Here is a 17,435-nt window from a genome sequence, read left to right as displayed (position 1 = left end):
AGACAATTAATCAATGCATGCTTCTACCACATTTAACTGATTGTGCAATGCTCCTCTGTAGCATGATTTCCATTCTGCATATTATATTGTATGTGCAGGGAAGAACTAGCTTTGCTGCAGGGACTGGGGTATAGCCAAAAGGCATGTAACTTCTTTTTAAAAGCTCCATCCTCTAGCACAGAAGATGGGGAGGCTTGTAGAAGCTGCTGAAGCAGAGAGTAAGAATCCCCTGTACAGATGCAGTTAAAATCAAATATCTATTTTTTATGATGATGGTGATTAGATTTCTTACTTGTCTGCCACCAAGAAGCCCCCAGGTAAGTTGTAACAATTTAAGAATACATTATTTTATAAAGTAGCAACAGATTACAATCAAGACACTATCGGTTGGTCCTAAAATATCTCTCACATGTGTGGAAAAACCAGTGTGAAGAGTGTTTTCAGAATCCAACAGAAACACAGTTCTGTAGGAAGGGAATAAACGCTCCTGCATTTGAACTGTAAAATGACATGAAATACTGCAGATCAACTGTTCCTATGGTTTCTGTATGGCTTGGCCCTTGCAGATGATCTGAAAACTCCAGGTACTGCAAAATTCTGCTATTCACCTTCTTACAAGGGCTAGCCCTTGTAAGGTGTTTTAAAATGAGTGTTTAGAGATAAAACATGTTTAGGAACAGCGTGATTTGGGTGAGGTTGTCACATTCCTGAGTTGGATTGAGATACCAACAAGGCATCTTGAGTTGGATCAGGGATTCCCTAAAGTCCTGAGGCATCAGTGAGCACAGGGAGAGCATTCCAGTGGCCATCGGATATAGTGGATTTCCATCTTCAGCTGGAAAGAGAGGCTTGCTTTCAGAAAGGGAAGTCCATGGCCAGATATTTTCCCAAGTGGCGGTGGAAAGGTTGACTACTTTAGTCCTATTGCAATCAGCGCCCTGATGGTGGGGAGGGCAAAAAAGGCAACAAAACTAAGAGTGGGGTAGGGGCACATGCCCAGAACAGAGGGGAGGAAATATGCCAGCCCAGGTTCCAATGGGAGGCTGGTACAGGACAGCAAATAAAATGATAAAGAGGCATCCCCTCTCACCTTGCACCATGGCTTTGGCAGAGCTTTGGATACTGTAGCATTTGGATACTGTAGAATCTGCATCCTCTGCCCGCATAGGATTACCTTGATTTAAGTGTGCATGGCGCTGTGGTCTAAACCACTAAGCCTCTTGGGCTTGCCGATCAGAAGGTCAGCGGTTTGAATCCCTGCGACGGGGTGAACTGCAGTTGCTCTGTCTCAGCTCCTGCCAACCTAGCAGTTCAAAAGCATGCCAGTGCAAGTTGATAAATAGGTACCACTGCGGCGGGAAGGTAAACAGCATTTCCGCACCCTCTGGTTTCTGTCACAGTGATCCGTTGTGCCAGAAGTGGTTTAGACATGCTTGCCACATGACCTGGAAAGCTGTGTGTGGACAAATGCCGGCTCCCTCAGCCTGAACGCGAGATGAGCACCCCCATAGTCACTTTTGACTGGACTTAACCGTCCAGGGGTCCATTACTTTTTTACCTTTACATTAGCTTGATTTAAAATAAATAGGGGGAGGGGCCCTCATTTTTACTTTCCAGTGCAAAGCTCCAGCAGAGAGAATGGGATCAGAGTGAAAACAATCTTTCTTTACTTTGTTCACTACTAAATGCCCAGCTTCCATGTTTTTTCTTTCTCCAGTCTGAACTGGGCTCTTATGCAGAGACTGAGTGGAGATGTCCAGTTTCTCAGTGCATATTGTACACAAATATGTGTGTATGTAAGGGGCTGCTGAGGTCATGCTACACGATGACCTTCATAGGCTCTGAGGAAAAACTGATGAGTTTCCTTTAGTCTCCGTCCTGACAGCCACGTTATTAACCGAGTGAAAGAAGAAGCGGTGTTGGGCTGGAGTCTCATCTCCACCCCTCCATCAACTTAAAGGGCAAATAATTGAAAACGAAGCACTTGGAAGCTACTCGCTTGCTTTCTTTCTTTATCAGTATTTGCACCATTTTCATTGATGTTTATGCCATGTGTCAGAGAGATATATATGCTAGGCAGGAAAGGATTTGCTTGCCGCTCGGAATTTCCTTTTCTGCTTTCTGTTAAAAATATTGCAGTCTGGTGGAGAGATACACTTACAATAGTATATTTCCCCATCTTTTTTTTTTTAAAAAAAATCCTACAGAATTCACTATCTTAGAGGTCAAGGAGTCAAATACTCTTATAGAAGGATTTTAGAAAGTACCAGATAATTTTATGAGCAATAATAACATTTGTAATTATACATGCTACTGTAAGATGAAAGTAATCAATTATCATGTTTAAGGTCAAGGGCTGATTGGTACAGGGGTCAGGAAGGACTTCCTTCCTTCCATTTATGGAATTCTTTAATTGGTCAGATGCATTAAGATTTCTCTTTTTACTGTACTCTGAGTTATGTGACACTGCCTATTTTTAAATCTAGCTTCAAGACTTATCCAGAGAATAGATCCTTTGATTATTGAACCTGTCACACTTTTTTAAAAATTGAAAGTTCATAGGTTATTTTTATTTCCTTTTTCTTAACCCACCAGGATTGTAACAGTAATTGATGCAGAAGATGGAAACAAAAAGAAGATTCAAGTAGTTTTTACAGATTGGCAAAGATGTAACAAGAATTATCTGGCTGCTTCAATTTCCGTCTCTAAGTAGAATCAGAGTTCATGGAAAAGTACAAAGCACCTATTGCATATATCAAGTTTTTATCTCTATATATGATTTATGTTCAGATGTATCTGTTTGGCTACAACCTGTATTTGATTGCCTTATTAATAAATTAGGTGTTGGCGATGTATTTGGCAGGTGATTTCCAACTATTGTGAGTGTGCTTCCAAACAGAGGACTTATATCACAAATGGGTCATTCCGACCTGACTTTTCTGTGTGCATTTTTGGCATGCAAGCTTCATGCCAATTCATTCATGTTTTTGTCATGGATATTTATTGTGATCCCATTGCTTGGCACCCATACCAGAAGGTGGAGCTTGACAAAATACATCTCTCTATCTTCTATCACTCTTCCCCTGCCAATTTCTGTTCTGTGCATGTACCTGTGTGGAACGGTGCAAGAGCACTTGCAGCAAGTGAGGGCAAAAGCCATTTCCACTTTGTTAGTTGCCTCCCCAACAAAACACCTGCTGTTCTTTTCCAAACACCCACAATGCTGGGGCCAATAGGAAGGTCTTAACGTAGCACCCAAAAGATTGTAATCTTGGTATATTTAAGTTTTCTGAAATAAATTATTTTGATTCAGATGCAATTTTGATTTTGTAGACTGTTTAAATATTCACACTCCACACCCTCTGTAATAAGATGGCTCAGTTCTCACCAAAGAATAGACTTGATCAATCTCTTTTATGTATCTATTTCCCACTTACTTATTATTCTGTATCCCTATATGTAGGGCCAGATTTAGGTTTGATGAGGCCCTAAGCTACTGAAGGTAATGGGGCCCTTTATATGTCCAGCTGTCCTTTGTCAACAACAAATTGTCACTGTTTTTTTGTGTTGAGTATAAGCTATATTGTAATTTATGGACCTAATAGGTATCTAAAGCCATTTGCACATGCAGAATGTAGGCACCCTATATATAGAAATGAGCAAACCAGTGATATTTTAGGCCCATTACTTACATCATAGGAGCCTACACAACGCAAAACACTGTTGCTGTGTGTAGGTTTTATTTTATTTGTTTTTTATCTTATATTTTGGAAATGTACATCCAATTTTCCCCCCTTTAAAATTATTTGGGGCCCCCAAGAGAGTGGAGTCCTAATCTATAGCTTGTTTAGCTTATATGTAAATCCGGCGCTGCCTATATGTCTGCTCGGAAGAAAGTCCCATTGAGTTCAATTGGACTTATTCACAGATTAGTGAGTATAGGATTGCAACCTGTAGCAGAGCAGATGATGCATGGTAGCTAAGGAAGCAATCCTACCAACACAATAAGCAGGACAAAAACAAAAACACTACATGAAACATTGAATTAACAAAACAAAACAAGAACAATTAAAAACACTTCCAAATTTTCAATCTTAACTTTCATTCACTTGTTTCATTGACTTCCTCACGCCTCCCTTTTTGTATTCCACTTCAATTAACTGTTTCAGCAATTCCTTTCCATCTTCCTCTGTTTTCTGTCCTGTAATTAATCTTAACATATTCGAACCTTATTTTTTTCCCTTTAATACATTAACAATCTATCTGTACCTAGTTCCTTATAACATTTCTGCCAAAGCCATATAACTTCACTCCACCATGTTTCTATAGCTCATTAATTTTACAATATTTCTGTAAATAATCTTTAAATTTTTTCCAATCTTCTTCCACCAACTCTTCTCCCTGGTCTCGGATTCTGCCAGTCATTTCCGCCAATTCCATATAGTCCATCAACTTCATCTGCCATTCTTCCCGGGTGGGTAAATCTTGTGTCTTCCAATACTTCGCGATGATGTTCCTCTGCCTATGCCTAACAAAAGGGGGAAAGCCTTTTAAAATAGTGTTCTATGCCAGGCTGCCAGGTCCAAACTGAATGTGCTTAGGATCCAACTCTCTGGTCCCACCCTGCTACACCCCCCTCTTGGGGGACTTACACCCACCTGGGCTCAGTTAGATTTGGCCCAGCCAGCTGAGCAACTTACCCCAGTGTATCTTTTGGGACGTAACACTGTCTGGGCCTCCTTGAGGCAGGAATCAGCCAGCTGAGCATGAGATCTGCTACAACCTGGACTGTTCATCCTGGTGAATCTTGCCATAGGATTCCCCCCATATGATTCAACCACTTTAGCTCCTCATTGTGTCCCTCCTAATACCTTGCCTGCAGGTTGGTATTTTGCAAAGATCCAGTCCAAAGTGAAAATAATTTTCAGAACTGGATCCAGTTAATAGGCCTTCTCGCTCTAAAATCCCATCCATTAATTCAGATGTGGTGAGCACAGCTACTCTGAAATTCCACTTTGATTGGCCACATATGTCATAGGTGCTTTTTCTCATCTTGGACAAGATATGACTACTGTTTGATTATTACCTGCATATGTGAATTCAGAGATTTCCTAAAATGGGCTCTGAATGGCTCGTTCCTGGCAGTCTGATAGTGGAGATTAAATAAATTAAGCAATTCAAGCCATTTCCCTTGGGACATCATTCCTCAGACTCATAAATATCACTGTCAGGTGGTTTTTCTCCCTTCCTGATATTCAGTGTAAATTTTCCCTTGCCTAATGTCATCCCATTAATCCTAATTACACAGCCTTCTACACCCCTTTTCAACCATCACTCCCTCTCCTGGGTACTAAATCCTCAGGCACTAGGAGGTATAATACTATCTCCATTATCCTTTGTTTTGCCTGTCCGTGTGCAGACATTATAACAGGAGATTTTGGAGGAGCAAAAGGGAGCAGGGCATCCAACTCCTTTTGCTGGGAGTGGCCAGATTTTAGGCCAGTGCTTCACAGGGGCAAGATTCCTCGTGTCAGCAGTGCTTCCTTGGTGCTCTTTCCTTTTCCTGCTCCAGAACTGTGGAACCAAAGGGGTCTGGATATTTGAAATCATTTAGCTAGGTGTTCCCGTACCACCTCTTTTCCTATCCTGAGCTGTAGTTCCTTCCTTACATCATCATCATTTATGTTATCCCCAGGTTGGGCATTGTTTTCCTCTGTAAGAAAAATATAATGCATGAACTATATTTCATAAAACTATTTATACACTGCTTGATTGTGTGTGGGGGGAAACCCTCAAAGCAGTTTAAAAAATAGATAAAATAGTAAAATCAGGATAAAATCACAACAATACTTTAAACCATGCAAAAGTGAAAATACTAAAATGGATTAAAATTATCTCAACGTTCTATACTTCTGGGTAGCCTTGTCTAAACAAGAATGTTTTTAGCAGGCACCATAAAGGGCACACTATTTTCTTGTACGTTCACTGAAACTGCGTATTATTCCTAAGTTATTAGAATATTTGAAGGAAAGATCCATGTTGAGGTTATGATTGTTTATTGTTATATTTTTAGAAGTTATTATTGGAGATTAAATTACAGTGTAAACGCGGATTGCTCTTTTGTGTTCATTGTTGCCCATCCCAATGCCAATAAATTACAGAGCGATGGAAATTATTGCTAAGATTAGTTGCAAAAATTATACAAACAGCATCCTTCTTTTCACGTCTATAATCACTTATTTGTCACAATCAATTATACAAAGTCAGTCAATAGTCATGTTTTATTCAATACCTAGACTACAGCACAACTACAGATTCATTGGCTTTGTGTACTTTACACCCAGAAATCATTATCCCTGTTGCTTGAAAATAGATTATCCCCTCCCCTTTTAAATACAAGTTATGGAAAATACAATGGGAAATTATAGAGGGAAATAAATACTTAAATGTTTCAAAATATTTGCTGCCGCTCTGTGATGGCTGCCAGGAAGAGGTGGAATAAAGACTTGGGGAGAGAGGGGCTACTTTTGGGAAAAGGCTTTGTATTTCACCAGCTGCCAACAATCATAACTAAAAGCATCTATGCAATATCCCACTAGTTGGAGCTAGCAGTAAGTTAGCACTTGCAAATTTATTACTAGATAATTACAGTGTTTCCCAGATTCCCCCACTTTCATAAAGAAAACAGTTCCAAGTTTCAAACATTTTCTCTGTTTTTCTTTTTCTTTTTTACAAAAGAAGGAATGTACCAGATGACCAGTTTAGAGCATGACCTTATTGCATTTTAACTTTTCATAAGACAGTCCTGGAATCCCAGCACAAACACAATGGCATGGTGTCCCCAGTTAATACATGGCAGATATGTGTGTAGACGTCGGCCAATAAAGCAAGATGAGTGCCGCAACCCCAGAGTCATCCGCGACGGGACCTAATGGTCAGGGGTCCCTTTACCTTTTTATGTGTGTAGATCATAGAATCATAGAATCATAGAATCATAGAGTTGGAAGAGACCACAAGGGCCATCGAGTCCAACCCCCTGCCAAGCAGGAAACACCATCAGAGCACTCCTGACATATGGTTGTCAAGCCTCTGCTTAAAGACCTCCAAAGAAGGAGACTCCACCACACTCCTTGGCAGCAAATTCCATTGTCGAACAGCTCTTACTGTCAGGAAGTTCTTCCTAATGTTTAGGTGGAATCTTTTTTCTTGTAGTTTGGAACCATTGCTCCGTGTCCGCTTCTCTGGAGCAGCAGCAAACAACCTTTCTCCCTCCTCTATGTGACATCCTTTTATATATTTGAACATGGCTATCATATCACCCCTTAACCTCCTCTTCTCCAGGCTAAACATGCCCAGCTCCCTTAGCCGTTCCTCATAAGGCATCGTTTCCAGGCCTTTGACCATTTTGGTTGCCCTCCTCTGGACACGTTCCAGTTTGTCAGTGTCCTTCTTGAACTGTGGTGCCCAGAATTGGACACAGTACTCCAGGTGAGGTCTGACCAGAGCAGAATACAGTGGCACTATTACTTCCCTTGATCTAGATGCAATGCTCCTATTGATGCAGCCCTGAATTGCATTGGCTTTTTTAGCTGCCGCGTCACACTGTTGGCTCATGTCAAGTTTGTGGTCAACCAAAACTCCTAGATCCTTTTCACATGTACTGCTCTCAAGCCAGGTGTCACCCATCTTGCATTTGTGCCTCTCATTTTTTTTGCCCAAATTTTTTGCCCAGTGTTCGCAAACACTGTGCTTATAAACTTGGGGCTGGAACTGACTAGTCAGAAGGGAGTGTTTGAAGGAGAAATCTCCTCAGCAACTGGAGTCTAGTTGCCATTAAACAAATATGTACTGAGAGGGGAAAGAGGGCTAGACCCATGATTCCTGCCACTGCTCCCATCACGCTCCGTTCTCATGCCCCCTCATCACTATGTTGGGTGAGTATAGAAAGGGCCTTACATGGGAAACAATATAAGTGCTTAGAGCTCCTCAGAGCAAGAGAGGATCCTGACTGGCCCAGGGTCCTCTCCAGGGCCAGATTTAGGATTGATGAGCCCCTAAGCTACTGAAAGTAATGGGGCCTTTTATATGTCTAGCTGTCCTTTGTCAACAACAAATTGTCACTGTTTTTTGTGTTGAATATATGCTATATGGTAATTTATGGACCTAATAGAATTATATTAATAGTGAAATAATTATTAAGCTCTGACTGTATGTAGGTTTTATTTTGTTTTTTATCTTTAATAATAAGAATAAGAATAAGAGTAAGAATATATTTTTTATACCCAGCCACTCTTGGCGTCTTCCAACAAAATATTAAAATACAATAGTCCGTCAAACATCAAAAGCTTCCCTAAACAGGGCTGCCTTCAGATGCCTTCAGACAGTGGCCTGTCTAATATTTTGGAAATATACATTGAGGTTTTTTTCCTTTTTGGGGGTCCCCCAAAGAGAGTGGGGCCCTAAACTATAGCTTGTTTAGCTTATACGTAAATCCAGCACTGGTCCTCTCTCACAAGAAGGAGCCTGGTGTGCAAAGATTGTTACATATATAGGACCTTCTCCCCTGCAGCTAATGGGGTACGTCTGGTACGTGCATTGGCAGTGTGGAGAAGGAGTCGGGTCTGATGGCTATGACCCAGCTTCCCCTCACCCCAACATGTGATGGCTGATATGGTTCTTTGAAGAACCATATTATCTTTAGCCAGAAACCACAGTACATTACACCTGGCTAGGAAAAGGGACTCTTGGATAGTATTTGCACATAAGACACCTTCTGTCTAGAATCATAGAATCATAGAATCATAGAGTTGGAAGAGACCACAAGGGCCATCGAGTCCAACCCCCGGCCAAACAGGAAAGACCATCAGAGCACTCCTGACATATGGTTGTCAAGCCTCTGCTTAAAGACCTCCAAAGAAGGAGACTCCACCACACTCCTTGGCAGCAAATTCCACTGTCGAACAGCTGTCAGGAAGTTCTTCCTAATGTTTAGGTGGAATCTTCTTTCTTGTAGTTTGGAACCATTGCTCCGTGTCCGCTTCTCTGGAGCAGCAGAAAACAACCTTTCTCCCTCCTCTATGTGACATCATTTTATATATTTGAACATGGCTATCATATCACCCCTTAACCTCCTCTTCTCCAGGCTAATGTATGTGTCTAATGTATGTCCTAAAGGTAACATGAAGAAATACATTCCTGATGTGAGAAGCAACATCACTGAAGTGCCTGTTCATCTTTGTACAGAAATCTCTCTATCAGGATTGTCATTAGGGATAATCAGTTTGAAGTCAGCCTGCAGGCATCTGATGTCCAAGACTGCCTGAGGTTACAGTGATTTCAGATATGTCTATGCTGAAAATGATTAGCAGAGGTGTTTTTCCCCCCTTGCTAAAACATCACTGACTGCCAAATTTCAGTTCAGCTAAAACACGCCAGCTGAAGTAGATGATTTGCCCATCACTTTGGTGAGAAACGTTGTTATTAACACCAGCGGCTCAAATGCAGAGGAAGTCAAGAGGTCGGCTGAGCTCCCCCAGTGGAGATGGAAACACTGACACACTTAAACTGTGGCAGCAGGCTCTGTGGCTTCCTTAGCTGTATATTGATTTGGATTTCAGGGAAAGATTCCAACACACACACACACACACACACACACACACACACACACACTCCAACTGAAGAACCCTGTAGTAAAAGATGCATTGGGCAAGTACTATGGATTTAAAATAGGTGCAGATGTGTGGAACAGGAGGGCAGGACTTACACCATGCCATACAGTGTTAGAATTCCTGATCTATGATTGCAGTCATAGGAGTGTTGCCTTTCACATGACGGTATATGTTTTGACTCCACAAAGTGGGAAGTGACGAAGACAGGATGTTTGTGTTACTGTGTTCCATGAAATGGGACTATTGTCCTTTGTTCTTTTTCTCTTTGCTGTCTGATGCTAGAGAGAGAGGGAGTCATGTTGCAGTGCTCCATGTGTGTTTATATGTAAATAAAGTAGATTAGCCAAAATGCTGAGTTGCTGAGGTCTGTTACGCAACTGTGCAAACTCTGTGGATCCCTAAGTGTGCCGGTGTCTGTTGGCATCGGTCACTGTGATGTTCGGGCGGAAGAAAGCTTTTGAAGCTCCCGAACCAGGAGGGAGAGAACATGCCAGTCGGGTATGCTTCTCGGCCAGGGTCCTACTCGAGTGTAGGCTGAACTCCTGACAATCAGGATGTAAATAACGTAAAAAAATAGCATAAAAACGTAAGACAGGCCTGCTGAATCATCCTGTTCTCACAGGGGTTGATCAGATGCCTTCAAGCTGGAAATGAGCGTAACAGCATTCTGCCACCCTATGAATCCCAGCAATTGGTATTCAAAGGTGTGCTGTCTCTGACAGTGCAATGTAGCCATTGTGGCTAGTAACCTTGTCCTCCCTGAATTTGTCCAATCCTCTTTAAAAAGCCATTCAAGTTGAGTTGGTGGCCATCCCTTCTTTCTGCAGGAGCAAGTTTAACTATGCACCATGTGAAGCAGTGGCAAGTGAGCCCCACAGAGGACAGTGTTCCACAGCTCGAGCACTGCCATGGATGAAGCCCTCTCCTCGGTTACCATCTCTCTCATGGGAGAAGCTGCAGCTCAGAGGTAAGGCACATGGTTTGTGTGCATAAGGTCCCAGGCTGATTCTATGATAACCTCCATTAAAAGTATTTGGCAGCCAATGATTGGAAAGTCCCATTTGGGCTACTGTCGTCATGTCCTGTTTGTACGCTTCCCAGAAGAATGTGGTGGCCATGGTAAGAAACCCAGACTGGCCTTGGGTCTGATCCAGCAGGGATCTCCTTATGTTCCTACCTCTAGTGGCCTGAATGAGGGCTTCCAAAGTCAATCTCATTATCTCCATATCACAAGTGCAAAGCTGAGGCTTAAAGCACAGAGGTTTGTCCAGGAAAGCCTACTGAGTCTATGTCCAAGTTAAGGTTTGGACCCAAGACATTCTGGCACACAATCCACACTTCACCAGCTCTTACAAAGCTGCCTCTGCTCAGCAATTATATTCCTCCCCCCATATGAAAAAAAGCTTACCATTGTAGGCAATTTAATTTTAGGCTTATAATAAATAGCCTGTTCTCCAGCTTTTGGTGGAGAGGTCAATGTCATTGTCTGAAAGACACATGGGCTTGAAGATAAATGGAGGAAGTGGCATCTTAAGAATGAGTTTGATAATGACATTAATCTTGCTAAGAGAAGCAGAGAGCCATATAGCAAAGCAGAGAGTGGCTGTCTCCAAACTCCCTTCAGAAGAAGGGCTTGTATTTCACTCAAGGGCTCTGGGCAAAATGTGCTATGAAAGAAAGGGGGAGAAAACCATGTTTGGATTCATCGGGCCCTAGCTTGTATAGTTCTTGCTCTTATTTACAAGAAAACAATACTTGTCATTCAAGCGACAGCCATTGTCAAGCACAGAAACCTGCCCTGGAACTCATTTCTGCACAGCGGTCATGATTTGCAAACTCTTTGAAGTGGCACCGTGATGCTGAGTTATGGCTGCTGGCATCAGGCATTTCCTGTGTGACACCATAGGAGCCGCACTTTCTGTGGTTAACCTCCAAAGCAACATCCACGGGCAATATGGCAAAAAGAAGAAGTTGCCTATTAATAATTTGCAGCAGAAGTCAGGAAAACCATAGAAGGATCGAGAAGCCTGGGTGGAAGGATGGAAGTCATCACAGCCTACTGCCCTCCTGACATCTTGTCAGATGTGAAGGGGAAATCTATTTTATCACTACTGAAAGTATGTTCTATGTATTAAGAAAGTGGGCTTGGAGAGTGCTGTGATGAAATGATGGGGAACACACACACACATACACACACACACACACACACAAACACACACACACTTCCATGTATAAGACTAGGGGTTTTTTTACTTTAAAATGAGGTTAAAAATCTGGGGGCGTCTTATATTTTCTAAATTTGGGGTCCCCAAAAGTAGGGGGCATCTTATACATGGGGGCGTCTTATAAATGGAAAAATGCAGTATATATATATATATTTCTCTCTCTCTCTCTCTCTCTGTGTGTGTGTGTGTGTAAATTTACAGGTACAAAAGACCAAAATAAGGCACAGCAGAGACTGTGATGTCTTTATGAAATATGGTTAGTTGTGCACATATACACAATCTCAGCCTAAATGGAGAGAGTGCAGAGCATTCACATCTCAATAGGTTCCTCTTCCTTCCATTGCTGCAGCCTTGGATTCAAAGAGACCCTAAACATCATGCCAGACCATCTCAACAGTGTAAAACAGACTGTCTGCCTTGCGCGCTGGCTTCTGCTCTCCAGCTTGCAAAACTGAAACATTTTCGAGTTTACTTACATCCTCCAAACTGCAAAACCTACCCTCCCCACTATGGCATTGTATTTTGCTAACCACCCAGAGCTCAGGGTGGCACTCCAGCCATTTGCTGGCTGGCACTAAGTTTTAGCTTTGCTTATGGCATCTCTCCTTGTCTTTTGTTAGGTCAATGACTTGGCCATTACCTCTCGATGGTTCATCTGCCAGGCGTTTCCCTGGACACAGAAAAGCAAAGTCAGATTATTTAAAATCTAACTTTCAATTTAACCCTCCAAGCATTGATTATTTCTAAATTTTATTAGACCCGTGAATTTTTGGGGATCTAGCCCCCTACAAACTAGACAGATAGATAGATAGATAGATCTAGCCCCCTACATATAGACAGATAGATAGATAGATAGATAGAGTCAATTTGTAGACTGTCTTTCATCATATCACGGTGATCCCAGGGCAATTTCCAACAATCCCCCAAATACAACGATACCATGTAATAGAGCAACAGTAGGAGTACAAGAAACCCAAAGACTGGTTACTAATTTTCTCTAAAACCCTTGGAGAATAGGATTGTTTTTCTTGCTGTTAAACCTTAGCCTGCACACTTAGGCTAACCAAAACTGTTTAAACTGTTGGCTATAAAAGGCCTTGTATAAAAACCATTTTGCACCAACTTTAAACTGTACAGTGCCCCCCCCCACCGAAAGCACATATGGGGTTCTAATTTGTTCTCATCACCATTTGTTATAATAGAGATTCAAGTATTATCTGTCTTCCACTAAGAATGTACATAACTTTTTAGTGAGGAACTAAAACTGAAGTGGATGGCGCTGTGGGTTAAACCACAGAGCCTAGGACTTGCCGATCAGAAGGTCGGTGGTTTGAATCACCAGGACAGGGTGAGCTCCCGTTGCTCAGTCCCTGTTCCTGCCAACCTAGCAGTTCGAAAGCACGTCAAAGTGCAAGTAGATAAATAGGTACCACTCCGGCGGGAAGGTAAATGGCATTTCTGTGCGCTCTGGTTCCCCAGAAGCGGCTTAGTCATACTGGCCACATGACCCGGAAGCTGTACGCCGGCTCCCTCAGCCAATAAAGTGAGATGAGCACCGCAACCCCAGAGTCGGTCATGACTGGACCTAATGGTCAGGGGTCCCTTTACCTTTACCTTAAAACTGATTATTTTATGATGCAAAACGCTACTGAGGCTGAGAACCTCTAAGTACAAACAGCCATCTGAGATTCATTCATTCATTCATTCATTCATTCATTCATTCATTCATTCATTCATATACCACCATTCACCCAAAGACCTCAGGGTGGTTTACAGCATAAACTTACAAAATGAAAACACAAAATATGGAACATAATAAAAACAAATAAAAAAGAAGCCACCTCCCACAAAAAAAAAAAGGTCATAGATAGCTTAATCAGCCAAAGTTTTATGGAAGCCGCCCAGAGTGGCTGGGAAGGCCCAGCCAGATGGGCGGGATATAAATTAATTATTATTATTATTATTATTATTATTATTATTATTAAGGAGCGTTTTTTGCCCGGCACCTAAAGATATGTAATGAAGACACCAAGTGAGCTTCCCTGTGGAGAGCATTCAGCAAATAGGAAGGCACCACAGAAAAGACCTGTTCTTATGTTGCCACTCCCTGGACAAGCATATTTCCTTGTGGAGGAGGCACACAAAAAAGGGCTTCAGATGATGATTGCAGGGTCCGTGTCTGTTCATATGGCGAGAGTACTCTGGGAAAGCACACTGGGAAAGAGTCCCTGGGATTTCCCTAGGAAAAAGAGCACGCTATAGGGTTATATGGCTTTCCAAACTGCTGTTCAAATACTCCCCTGCACTATATATCAAGTGTAATTCAAAGAGTCAGGAGGGATTTTTTAAAAAAAATTTTTTAAGGGTGTGAAAGTTTCTGAATAACCCTGGGCAAAACAAAGAAACACTTAAACAAAAGTAACATTCATTCAGGATAAAAAGGGCATCAATTCAGGCTTTTAAGAAAATAAAAGAAACCTAACACTTGGTCCACTGTCCTAATTTAGATGCTGAAGACAAGAAGAAAGGACAAACTACAAAGAGTCCACAAACTGGCTTAAAAATGGGGTGGGTTTTTTGTTTTAGGATTAGGATCAGGCATACAGGCAGCTGGTAAAATGCACCATGTCCCTTGTTTGGAAGCCTTCTGCTGTTATATTGTTTGATCCTGGGAGATGTTTGAAAACCGAAAACAACCAATCACAGCACATTTGGTTTATATTTTCCAATTAACAATGGCCTATCAATTTACAGAGAGACAAAGAGCCCCAAAAGTGACTAGCAGGCAGGCAAGCACTACAATGAAGAAGGATGAATTGGGGGGAAAGCTCATTTAAGAAGCCTGGATTATGCTCCTTCCTAAATGGGCTAAAGAGCCCCTGGTGCTTAGCAACAACCTGTTCCTGGGAGAAACCACTCAGGTCCAGTGCTCCTGTTTTCCAGGGATATCCCTGATTTAAAGAAGCCATCCCAGTTTCTGATTTCATCCATGGAATGTCCCACTTTTCCATAAGATGTCACTATTTTCATTGAAGAAATGTTGGAGTTATCCAACCTCCCAAGCTGTCTGAAGGCAATCCTATATAGGGAAGGTTTTTAAATGTTTAATGTTTTATTATGTTTTTATATATGTTGGAAGCTGTCCAGAGTGCTGGGGCAACCCAATAAGATGTGTAGGGTATAAATAGTATAATTATCATTATGGAATGGGATGTTCCTATTTTCATTGGAGAAATGTTGGAGGGTATGCAAGGCTTCTTAAGCAAGTGAGTTTTGGGGTTATTTTTTGTTTTCATTTTGCAAATTTGTCCCCACTGGCAATCCCATCAGCCACTCACACTGTTATTTCCCATTCTCCCGCCTGCTTCTTGCATTTTCCTACTGCATATTTTGATTTCCCCCGCATTTTTCTGACTTATTCATTTTAAGATCACCTGCGTAAGGTTGTGATATCACGGAAGAAAAGTGAGCATAAGTTCTGTGCATATTGTATTTTAATAGGACATTCCAAACCTCTTCTAAGCAGAGCCGTTGAGTTTGGGGCTCTTTTCAGAACTGCTGGCTCAATGGACGCAGCAAATAGCTCCCTTTCTGATCCTTTATAAATATGTAGCATGAAGGTGGCATTTTCCACACTGAAAACATTTTGCCCTTCCTTTGACAAGCAAAACTACTTTGTGGGTAAGTGCTATTGACTTAGTCTTCTAGGAAGATGTGAAAAAGCAGGAATAGGTTTAGTGCAGAATTGGAAATGGAAGAAGCAGTCCTTGAAAAAGAAAAGGGACTATAACATTTGCCCTGTGGGGCAGGGATGTGGAGCCATTTTCAGACTCAGGGCCACATTCCCTTCTGGGGGCCACACACTAGCAGTGGGTGAGGCCAGAGTCAAAAGAATGCAGAGCAGCAAATATTTATTTTATCTCTGTACAGTATGCCAGTTTCTGCACACATTCCTCTCTATCTTCCATGTAGGCAAGCAAGTCACCTTATCAGAGTTCAAGGGCACAGTCCAGCCAGGTGGAAACACTTAAGAAGAGTGCAAGGAAAGGCCAGAAGGGGTTGTGGCACTGGTATGTGTGTGGACTATGTCATCCTTACATACACAGTCTCTGTTTCCATGCCATGGCCCTGCTGATGACTGGGAATGACAGCAAGGGCTGTTCCATGGAGCATGAAAAGACCAATTGTGTTGGATGAGTTTGCCTGAGTCCGCCAACTGCTCCAAAAGGAAGCACCTAAACAGCATTTGTGATTGATGCACCTTGTGGATTTTTCAGTCTTTCATGCAAGTGCCCCAGCAGAACCACAGAGAGCTGTAGAGGAACGCTTTGCAAAACAGCTGGCTCTTCCTTGACCACTGTTGTGAGCCATGCCTGGAATTTCAGTGATGTAGATCAAAAGCATCCAGCAATAGAAGGACAGGCTAAGTATAGCACATTTATTACCATACTGCACATTTGGCAGCGTCTGTGTGTCATTGATATAATTTGCATATAATTTTTATGAAAGTATCAAATGCCAAATGGCAAGCAGCAGGATCTGTTGCATTTCCTCGGCAATATTTGTATTCTAAAATGGTTACTCTCAAATGTGGGAGTATATTTTTGGAAATACAGAACTGTAGAAATAAAAAAATCATGAGTGAGTGTCTGCTTACTTCTCTCCCTCCCAATTCCACAGGCGTTTTGCAATTGTTCCAGTCCATTTTCAAACTTATCTTTCTAACCATGTGGGCTTGAAACTTTTCAAAAGAAAAAAAATGACAGCTGAGGCACTCTGGAATCAGACCAGAGCCTGCAGAGAGCACATCTATGTATCATTTGTGATCTAGATGGTCTAGACAAGAAGATTTAATTTGTTTTTCATTTCTCTTTGGCTTGCTGTGGCCATATTTTGCAGGCTTTCTGGCGTTTTCTGCAACTAAACTTCCTCCATATGCCTTTCTTGGCAATTTAGGCCAATAGCTAGCAAGAAAAAAAAAATGTGGTTTTCATCTCTCTCCAGATTTTGAGCTAACCTAAATAAACCCATGTGCATCTGACACCAATTAATTCTATGCACCAAGCAGTGGGGGGGGGCAGGAAATCCATCCAGGTGTTCAAGAGTTAAATTCTGCAGCTTATATAGGCAGCCTGGCAAGTTCCATCATGTTGCTGTGGAAACTAACTTTCAAAACCACAGTGATGTATAGCAAAGCTTTGGGTCAGTGAGTAATAAATTCTGTTTTAAAAAGTGATTCCGCCCCCCCCCCCCAATCTGCTGATGCAAACATCGTTATGAGAAATGACGGCTGGGAGATGGATTTTTTTATATCCATTCCCAAACAAAGAAAATAGCTGAAGGCGGGGAGGGCGGGAGGGGACAAAAAAGCAGGTAAAAGAGGAGAAAAGTTGGAAATCAGAGAGCGCTATAAATAAAAGGCACAATGATGGAGGGGAAACATTCATTGCTGATTGGTTTATAGCCTGCAGTAGTTGAATGTCAATGCAAGGTCCCTCTTTGGAGTAATGACAAAGCTGGGATTGGCAGAGCAGAGAGAAAG

The sequence above is a fragment of the Podarcis cretensis genome (genome assembly GCF_951804945.1).
Source record: "Podarcis cretensis genome assembly, chromosome: 5".
NCBI lineage: Eukaryota > Metazoa > Chordata > Lepidosauria > Squamata > Lacertidae > Podarcis > Podarcis cretensis.
The sequence above is the reverse complement of the archived record's forward strand: the minus strand, read 5'-3'. Positions refer to the sequence as shown.